Source organism: Rhinopithecus bieti, unplaced genomic scaffold, assembly GCF_001698545.2.
Source record: "Rhinopithecus bieti isolate Rb0 unplaced genomic scaffold, ASM169854v2 scaffold_1014, whole genome shotgun sequence".
Lineage (NCBI taxonomy): Eukaryota > Metazoa > Chordata > Mammalia > Primates > Cercopithecidae > Rhinopithecus > Rhinopithecus bieti.
This window is the reverse complement of record NW_016803499.1, coordinates 1,547,583-1,558,121: the sequence shown is the minus strand read 5'-3', so window position 1 is coordinate 1,558,121 and position 10,539 is coordinate 1,547,583. Positions and strand designations below refer to the sequence as shown.

The 10,539-nt window shown below is 44.9% G+C and overlaps 1 pseudogene; it reads left to right on the top strand.

Annotated features, from left to right (window-relative positions):
* Positions 1 to 6,754: 6,754 nt before the first annotated feature.
* Positions 6,755 to 7,497, top strand: LOC108538165 (dnaJ homolog subfamily C member 27 pseudogene; annotated as a pseudogene).
* Positions 7,498 to 10,539: the final 3,042 nt, after the last annotated feature.

The following is a 10,539-nucleotide window of genomic DNA, read 5'->3' as shown; positions in this document are numbered from 1 at the left end:
TTTTTGAGACAGAGTTTCACTCTTATTGCCCAGGCTGGAGTGCAGTATTGCCATCTCGTCTCACTGCAACCTCCACCTCCCGAGTTCAAGCGATTCTCCTGCCTCAGCCTCCTGAGTAGCTGGGATTAGAGCAAGCCCCACCATGCCCAGCTAAATTTGGCATTTTTAGTAGAGATAGGGTTTCACCATGTTGACCAGGATGCTTTCCAACTCCTGACCTCAATTGATCCACCCGCCTCGGCCTCCCAAAGTGCTGGGATTACAGGCGTGAGCCACTGCGCCCAGCCTAAAATACATATTTTTAAGACAAGTAAATAAAACAGTACTCAAAGCCCACCTTCTGTAAACATTGTTGCAATCCTGAATGGCAATTAGGCAGCTAAGTTCCCGATCTCAGTAATGGTGAGAAAAATAACGCGCACTAGAACCAATCTTCAGTAATGAAAGATGGGACAGTGAACAATCCTCTGGCATGGATCCTTTTATCCTAGCTTAAGAAACCCAAACAAGCAACACTGCTTAAGCACCTTTCAGGCATCAAACAAAGACTTGTTTCTTTAAACTTTTTTTAGGACAGGGTCTCACTCCGTGGCCCAGGTTGGAATGCAGTAGCACAATCGTGGCTCACTACAGCCTCGACCTCCTGGGCTGCAGTGATTCTCCCACGTCAGCCTTCTGAATATCTAGGATTACAGGTACACACTGAGAAGTAAAGCCAGCGGAGCTTCTGGGTCGGGTGGGGACTTGGAGAACTTTTCTATCTAGCTAGAAGATTGTAAATGCACCAATCAGCACTCTGTGTCTAGCTAGAAGATTGTGAATGCACCAATCAGCATTCTGTAAAAATGGACCAACCAAAACTCTGTAAAAATGGACCAATCAACACTCTGTAAAATGACCCAATCAGCACTCCGTAAAATGGACCAATCAGCAGGACACGGCCGGGGCCGATAAGGCAATAAAAGTGGGCCACCCGCGCAGGTAGCTGCAATGTCTTGAGATTTTCTTCCAGGTGTATAAGGTTAGTTCTTTAGGTTGTTCTAACAAGTCTTGCTGTTTTGTTTTTGGATGGGCACCACTTTTAACAGCTGTAGTATTCACTGCGAGGGTTTCCGGCGGTCTGCGGCTTCTCTGCTGGACCACGAACCTTCCACAAGGAACAAATTCCGGACGTGCTGCTTTTAAGAGCTGTAGCATTCACCGTGAGGGCCATGGCTTCATTCGTTTAAGTCAGAGAGACCAAGAACCCATGAGAAGGAATGAATTCTGGACACACCACCACTGTGCTTAGGTAATTTTTAAATTTTCTGTTGAGCTGGGGATCTTGGTATTGTTTGCAGGCTGGTCTCAAACTCCTAAGGTCGAGCTATCCTCCTGGCTCAGCCTTCCCAAGCGCTAGGATTATAGGCCTGAGCCACATCACTTTGCCAAAACTAACTTTAAAAAAATTTTGTATACTGGTCATGCTGGGGACTGAGGCCTGTGATCTCAGCACTTTTGGAGGTCGAGCAGGGCAGAACATTTTAGGTCAGGAGACCAGTGTGGCCGACATGGTGTAAACCCCGTCACTTCTAAAAATAAAAAAATTAGCCAGGTGTGGGGGCGGGCCTCTGTAATCCCGGGTAGTCTGGAGGCGGAGACAGGCGAGTCACTTGAACCCGGGAAACAGAGATTGCAGTGAGCCGAGATAGTGCCCCTGCACTGTAGCCTGGGCAACAGAGTAAGATTCCAGCTCAAAAAAAAAAACAAAACAAAACTATGAGACTATTACAAGTGTGTTTAAGTAAGAGTCTATACAGGTTTAATTCATTGGGCATGTAGTAAAGCACTCAGAAATTGAAAGGACGAAAAGGTAAGATAGATTTTTAAAGGTGCAGTTAACCCAAACAAACCGAACATGGCCTAGGCTTAGAATTTGTTAGGAATGCCCAAAATTCACTATCAGGGCAATCAAATAATCATCTCACAGCTATGACCGTACTAAGCTCGGCCTTTTATTTTATACATGTTGTCTAATTCTCTAATTGTCACGTATCCCAAAGTTTTGTGTCAAAGATGTGCTTCATTCTTTTCTAAAACATTAAGGGGAAATTCACATAAAATTAGACATTTTAAAGTGTACAATTCAGTGACAGTATATTCACAGTTTTGTGCAACCACCACCTTTATCAAGTTCTAAAACATTTTCATCATCCCAAAAGAAAATCTGGTACCCATTAAATAGTCAATACCCATTCTTCACTTTTCCAGCCCCTGGAAACCACCCATCTGGTTCCTGTCTCCGTAGATTTACTTTATATTAGGTACTTCATATAAATGAAGCCATGCAGTATGCGATCTATTGTGTCTAGCTTCTTCCACTCACCATATTTTTGAGGTTCATTCAAGTTCTAGCATACATAAATAATTCATTCCTTTTTAACGATAATATTCCATTGTATGGATAGACCACATTTTGTTTATCCTTTCGTCCATTAATGGATATTCAGGTTGTTTCCATTTTTTTGTCTACTGTGAATAATACTGTATGAAAATTCATGTATAAGTATTTATTGGAACACCTGTTTTCAGTTATTTTGAGCATAAACCCAGTCATGAATTGCTGGGTCAAATGATAATTAATGTATATCTTTTGAAGAATCACTAGTTTTCCCCAGTAGCTGCTCCATTTTATATTTCCACTGGCAATTTGGATGTGAAGTGGCATGTCATTATGGTTTTTGTGTACTTTTGTTTTTGTTTTTGAGACAGGGTCTTACCCTGTCGCTTAGCCTGGAATGCAATGGTACAATCACAGCTCACTACAGTTTTGACCTACTGGGCTCAGGTGATCCTCCTGCCTCAGCATCCTGAGTAGTTGGGATGGCAGGCGCACGCCACCATGCCCTGCTAATTTTTGTATTTTTGATAGAGACTGGGTCTCACCTTGTTGCCCAGGCTGGTCTCAAACTCCTGGGCTCAAGTGATCCACCCACCTCAGTCTCCCAGAGTGCTAGGATTACAGGTGTGAGCTACCACGCCCAGCCAGTTATGGTTTTAATACACATTTTTCTAATGACTATGACGTTAAACATCTTTTCCTGTGCTGGTTGGCCGTGTTTTGGAGACATGTCTATTCAAGTCCTTAATCCATTTTTAATTGAGTTGTTGGCCTTTTTGTCACTGAGTTGTAAGAGTTCTTTATACATTCTGGATAGTAAACTGTATCAGATACATTATTTGCAAGTATATTCTCACATGATGGAGGCTGTCTTTTCACTTTCTTAGTAATTCCCTGGGATGCACAAAAGTTTTTAATATTGATGAAGTCTGATTTATTAATATTTCACTGCTCGGCTTTTGTGTGGTATCTAAGAAAACATAGACATCCAAGGTCATGAAGATTTGCCTCTATATTTTCTTTTTTTTTTTTTTTGAGACGGAGTCTCGCTGTGTCTCCCAGGCTGGAGTGCAGTGGCGCGATCTCGGCTCACTGAAAGCTCCGCCTCCCGGGTTCCCGCCGTTCTCCCGCCTCAGCCTCCCAGTAGCTGGGACTACAAGCGCCTGCCACGGCACCGGCTAGTTTTTTGTATTTTTAGTAGAGACGGGGTTTCACCGTGTTAGCCAGGAGGGTCTCGATCTCCTGACCTCGTGATCCACCCGCCTCGGCCTCCCAAAGTGCTGGGATTACAGGCTTGAGCCACCGCGCCCGGCCAACCTCTATATTTTCATCTAAGAATTGATTTTAGCTCTTACATCTAAGTCCTTAATCGACTTTGAGTTCATTTTTGTATATATACTTTTTGTAAAAATATACACATTTCTTTACTTTTTGTTTTTTTAGAGACAGAGTCTCACTCTTGCCCAGGCTGGAGTGCAGTGGTGCAATCTTGGTTCACTGCAGCTGCTGCCTCCCAGGTTCAAGCGATTGTCTTGCCTCAGCCTCTTGCCCAGACTGTAGCTGGGATTACAGGTGCGCAACCACACCCAGCTGATTTTTTGTTCCGAATAGAGACGGCGTTTCTGTATGAAAATATTCACAGTTTTGTGCAACCACCACCTCAGGAGTTTGGCATGTGTGGTCTCAAACTCCTGAATCTCAAGGTGATCCACCTGCCTCGGCCACCCAAAATGCTGGGATTACAGGCATGAGCCACTGCGCCTGGCCAAATTTCATTTTTTTCTATGTGGATATTCATTGTCCTACTCTCGTTTGTTTTATTTTTTATTTTTTATTGAGACTGAGTCTTACCCTGTTGTCCAGGATGGAGTGCAGTGGCAACATCTCAGCTCACTGCAACCTCTACCTCCTGGGTTCAAGGAATTCTGCCACCTCAGTCTCCCGAGTAGCTAGGATTACAGGCGCATGCCACCACACCCAGCTAATTTTTTTATTTTTGGTAGAGATGGGGTTTTGCCGTGTTCGCTAAGCTGTTCTCAAACTCCTGACCTCAAGTGATCAGCCTACCTCAGCCTCCCAGAGTGCTGAGATTACAGATGTGAGCCACCGCACCCGGCCCCTACCCCCGTTTGAAGATACTTTTCTTTCCCCAATTTTCCAGAGCAATTAAGCAAGAAAAAGTAGTAAAGGGCATTCAAGTTGTAAAGGTACATATAAATTAACGTTTTCCATAGATGACAATTTATATGTACAAAACTTTAAGATTCCTGGCCAGGCATGGTGGCTCTCGCCTTTAATCCCAGCATTTTGGGAGTCCAAGGCGGGCGGATCACGAGGTCAGGAGTTTGAGACCAGCCTGACCAACATGGTGAAATGCCCTCTCTACTAAAAATACAAAACTCAGCTGAGTGCAGTGGCGCGCACCTGTAATCCCAGCTACTAGGGAGGCTGAGGCAGGAGAATCACTTGAACCTAGGAGGCGGAGGTTGCAGTGAGCAGAGATCATGCCATTGTGCTCCAGCCTGGGCGACAGAGTGAGACTCCATCTCAAAAAAACAAGAAATCAAAAACAAAAAAACCTTAAGATTCCTTGAAAAACTGTTAGAACTAATATGTAAATTCAGCAAAGAAGCAGGACAAAGAAGTCAACATGCAAAAGTCAGTTGCATTTCTATACACTAACAATGAACAATCTGAAAAGAAAATTAAGAAAACAATTCCAACAGCTGGGCGCAGTGGCTCATGCCTGTAATCCCAGGACTTTGGGAGTCTGAGGCGAGTGGATTCCCTGAGCTCAGGAGTTCAAGACCAGCCTGGGCAACAGGGTCAAACCCCATCTCTATTAAAAGACAAAAAATTAGCCGGGCGTGGCGGCATGCGCCTGTAATCCCAGCTACTTGGGAGACTGGGGCAGAATTGCTTGAACCCAGGAGGCAGAGGTTGTGGTGAGCCAAGATCGCAGCGCTGCACTTCTGCTGCCTGGGTGACAGAGTGAGACTCCATCTCAAAAAAAAAAAAAAAAAAAAAATCCGGTTACAAGAGGATGGAAAAGAATAGATATATGGGAATTAAATTAACCAGGAAAGTGGAAGATTTGTACAATCAAAACTACAAAAACCTTGCTGAAAGAAATAAAACACAAATGAATGGAAAGACATTCCGTGTTCATGAACTGAAAGACTTAATATTGCAAGATGTCTGTATTAGCCAGAGAAACGGAACCAATAGGACATACATAGATACATGAGTGTCTTTATATTAGGAATTAGCTCACCTGCTTATGGGGGCCAAGAAGTCCCACAATATGCTGTCTGAAAGCTGGGGAACTAGGAAAGCTGATGGTGTAATTCAGTCGTGGTAGGAAGTCCTATGAACTAGAGGTGTTGGAGAGGGTACCCTGCTGGTCCTAGAGTCTAAAGCCCCAAGAACCAAGAGTTCCAGTGTCTAAGGGCAGGGGATGATGGTTGTCCCAGACCCAGGAGGGAAAAGAAAGAGGAAATGCGCCTTTCCTTCATCTTTTTGTTCTATTCAGGCCCTCAACAGATTGCAGGATGCTTACGCACATGAGTGAGGGCCAATAATCTTTACTCAATCTCCTGACTCAGAAATGCTAATCTCTTCTGGAAACACCCTCACAGACCCATCCAGAAATAGTTTTACCAGCTGTCTGGGCATCCTTTAGCCCAGCCAAAGTGGCAAGAGGATTGCTTGAGCCCAGGGGTTAGAGATCAGCCTGGGCAACATAATGAGACCATCTCTAAAAATAAATAAATACGTCAATAAATATTAGCTGGGTGTGGTGGTGCACACCTGAAGTCCCAGCCACTTAGGAGGCTGAGGCAGGAGGATCCCTTGAGTTCAGGAGTTTGAGGTTGCAGTGAGCTGGGATCACGCTACTGCACTCCAGCCTCGGTGACAGAGCAAGACTCTGTCTCAAAAAGAAGAAATGAAGAAAATCAAGTCCCAGGTTCCGCCTCATAGGTGATTCATAAGTATTTGATGAATGAGTTACTGACTTGGGAGACCTAAGACACTTAATCTAGCTCCTGGAGTGGGAAGAAAGAAGTTCTTCTGAGGAGCAGGCCCGGGTCTCCCCCGAGGGTTGCGGCTCCACGAGCAAAGCTCCCCGACCTTTCTGACCTTTGCGTTGCCCCCTCGTCCTCCGACGTCACTCTCCCGGAGATGGAGTCTGGGGTGGCCTCTAGGCCTTGAATTTGTCCCCAAAAGAGTAAGGAGGCCTGGGTCCCCATGCGGGGCCGTCGGCCTAGATGCCTTACCCGCGTTCTAGGGGATTGTCCGGGACCGGGAGGTGGAGGATGAAAGTGTAGTTCCCCCAGCCGGGCCTGGGAGTTGGCGGAACGTCAGGGGAGCTGTATTATAAAGAGATACCATGAGAAAAGATTTGTGTCTAAATACCTGGCAACAATTGGAATTGACTATGGAGTTACAAAGGTACACGTCAGAGACAGAGAAATCAAAGTTAACATCTTTGATATGGCTGGACATCCCTTCTTCTATGAGGTTCGAAATGAGTTTTACAAGGACACACAGGGTGTGATATTGGTCTATGATGTTGGGCAGAAAGACTCCTTTGACGTCCTTGATGCATGGCTGGCAGAAATGAAGCAAGAGCTTGGACCTCATGGAAACATGGAAAATATTATATTTGTAGTTCGTGCCAACAAGATTGATTGTACCAAACACCGCTGTGTAGATGAAAGTGAAGGACGTCTTTGGGCTGAAAGCAAAGGGTTCCTGTACTTTGAAACTTCAGCACAAACTGGAGAAGGCATTAATGAGATGTTCCAGACCTTTTATGTATCCATAGTTGATTTATGTGAAAATGGCGGGAAACGCCCTACCACAAATAGCAGTGCTAGTTTCACCAAAGAACAAGCAGATTCCATTCGCAGAATTCGAAATAGTAAAGACAGTTGGGACATGCTGGGAGTCAAACCTGGGGCCTCAAGAGATGAAGTCAATAAAGCGTATCAGAAACTTGTTCTGCTTCTTCACCCTGACAAATGTGTAGCACCTGGCAGTGAAGATGCCTTCAAAGCAGTTGTGAATGCTCGGTCAGCCCTCCTGAAAAACATCAAGTAGAAAGTAGAGAAAAAAGCCACGTTCAGGTCAAGGCAGAGAAAATTCATTAGTGCTTCCACTCATATCCTTATGTGTGAGTTGGTGAAATTTAGCCTGAGCTTGATTCTTAGGTCTTGGGACTCAGTTTCCAACCTTCATATTAACGCTAAGAATGGCCATATACCTCTTCATTTACGTAAAAGGAATAAAAAAAGCAAGTTAAAAAAAAAAAAAAAGTTCTTCTGAGAGGCAACAACCAAAGTTGCAAGGAGCCTTTAAAGACCACCTAGTCCCACCCACCCTCCACCCCCAAACCAAGATTTACAGATGGGAGAAGTGATCCTGGAGAGGTGAAGTCCTTGCCCAGCGCACTCTGTGGCACAGATAGGCTGGAACCCTGGTCTACATAACAACCAAGTCACGTTCTTTTTTTTTTTTTTTTTTGAGGCAGAGTCTCGCTCTGTCGCCCGGACTGGAGTGCAGTGGCCAGATCTCAGCTCACTGCAAGCTCCGCCTTCCGGGTTTACGCCATTCTCCTGCCTCAGCCTCCCGAGTAGCTGGGACTACAGGCGCCCGCCACCTCGCCCGGCTAATTTTTTGTACTTTTTTTTTTAGTAGAGACGGGGTTTCACCGTGTTAGCCAGGATGGTCCCGATCTCCTGACCTCGTGATCCGCCCGTCTCGGCCTCCCAAAGTGCTGGGATTACAGGCTTGAGCCACTGTGCCCAGCCCCAAGTCACGTTCTTAATGAGTACCTACTGGGTGCCAGGCATGGGGTTGGGTGTGGGAGTTCCAGATGAGTATGGGGTGAGCCCAGTCGTACCTTTCTGCCTTCCTGAGAGCAACAGGAAAGAATGGTTCAGACAGGAAGACGCCTCTGATGTGGTGGTTCTCAAACTGGAGAGGACATCATCATCACCAGAGGAACATGTTTAAAATTGACTCTGGGCTGGGCGTTGTGGCTCACGGCTGTAATCTCAACACTTTGGGAGGCCAAGGTGGGTGAATCACGAGGTCAGGAGTTTGAGACTAGCCTGACCAACATGGCAAAACCCTGTCTCTACTAAAAATACAAAAATTAGGTGTGGTGGCATGTGCCTGTAATCACAGCTATTCAGGAGGCTGAGGCAGAAGAATCACTTGAACCCGGGAGGCAGAGGTTGCAGTGAGCCGAGATCACACCACTACACTCCAGCCTGGGCCACAGAGCAAGACTCTGCCCCAATCAATCAATCAATCAATCAATCAGTAAAATTGTCTGGAAACCACTGGCCCGGGCTCTTCAAAACTGTCAGTGTCATGAGAGATGGAAAGGCCAAGGGGCCATTCCAGATTGAAGGAGACCTCAGAGACATGGCAAGTAAATGCAACACCTGTTCCTGGAGCAGATCCCGGTCAGGGGGGGAGGACAGTCCACAGTGGAAAATACTGGGACCCTTGAGGCAATCTGAAGATTCTATCAGTATGAGTGATATTTGCTCTGTCATTATGGCTGCACTGCTCTTGTTCTTTAATACATGCTGAGGATGTAAAGATAAAGAGACATTATGCCTGAAACTTTTTTTTGAGGTAGAGTCTCACTCTGTCACCCAGGCTGGAGTGAAGTGGCGTGATCTCGGCTCACTGCACCCTCCGGCCTCCTGGGTTCAAGTAATTCTTGTGCCTTAGCCTCCCAAATAGCTGGGATTACAGGTATGCACCACCATGCCTGGCTAATTTTTGTATTTTAGGTAGAGAGGGGGTTTCGTCATATTGATCAGGCTGGTCTCAAACTCCTGGACTCAAGTGATCTACCCGACTCAGCTTCCCAAAATGCTGGGATTACAGGCATGAGCAACCGTGCCTGGTCTATAAAAGGGATTTTAAAGCAGATGTAACAAAATGTTAGCAATCAGAGAATATGAATGAAAGAGTAGACATAATTATTCGTATTGTCTTAAATACAACTCTGTAAGTTTGAAATTTTTCCTTTGACCTTGAATTGTTTTGAAGTCCACTTTTTTTGTATTATTTTTTATTTTTGAGACAGGGTCTCGCTCTGTTGCCCAGGCTGGAATGCAGTGGCCCAATCTCTGCTCACTGCAACCTCCACCTTCTGGGTTCAGGCGATTCTCCTGCCTCAGCCTCCCAAGTACCTAGGATTACAGGCACCTGCCACCATGCCTGGCTAATTTTTGTATTTTTAGTAGAGACAGAATTTCACTGTGTTGGTCAGGCTGGTCTTGAACTCCTGGTCTCAACTGATCCGCCCTCCTCAGCTTCCCAAGTGCTGGGATTACAGGCATGAGCCACTGTGCCTAGCCATGGAGTCCACTTTTAAAATTAATAAACATATCAGAGGCACTGTGGATCACTTGAGTTCAGGAGTTCACAGCCAGACTGGGCAACATTGCAAAACCTCATTTTATTTAAAAAAAAAAAAAAAAAAAAAATTAGCCAGACATGGTGGCTCACACCTGTTTTCCCAGTTACTCTAGAGGCTGAGTTGGGCGGATCACCTGAACCCAGGAGGTCAAGGATGCAATGAGCTGTGATTATACCACTGCACCCCAGCCTGGGTGACAGAGTGAGACCATCTCAAAAGATAAAAATAATAATAATAATAATAATAATGAACATATGAATCTGCTTAAAATTTTCTACACAAGAGCATTTTAAAATTTCTCCAAATATTACTCTCTGATTTTTTAGTATTAACTTTCCTTTGTGCATTGCAGTCAGGGAATGCCATGTGTACATGGTTCATTCTTTAATATTTGTTGAGAAATCCCTTATGATCCAGTTAGTATTCAGTTTGTGTAAGTGTTTCACATATTGAAAAATCAGTCATTTCCTCATTATTGGGTGCAGATCAATTTTTTACATTTAGTATCAAAGCCATATATGTGCTAAGCAGATTTTTTTCTGCGTGACTTTATGAAAGTGTAGAATAATTATGGATTTTTCAATTTCACCATATAGTTATGAATGGTTCCATATGTAAGGTGCATACAGTTTTAAACTGAGTTGGGCATGGTGGCATGTGCTTGTAGTCCCAACTACTCAGGAGGCTGAGGTGGGAAGATTGCTTGAGCCCA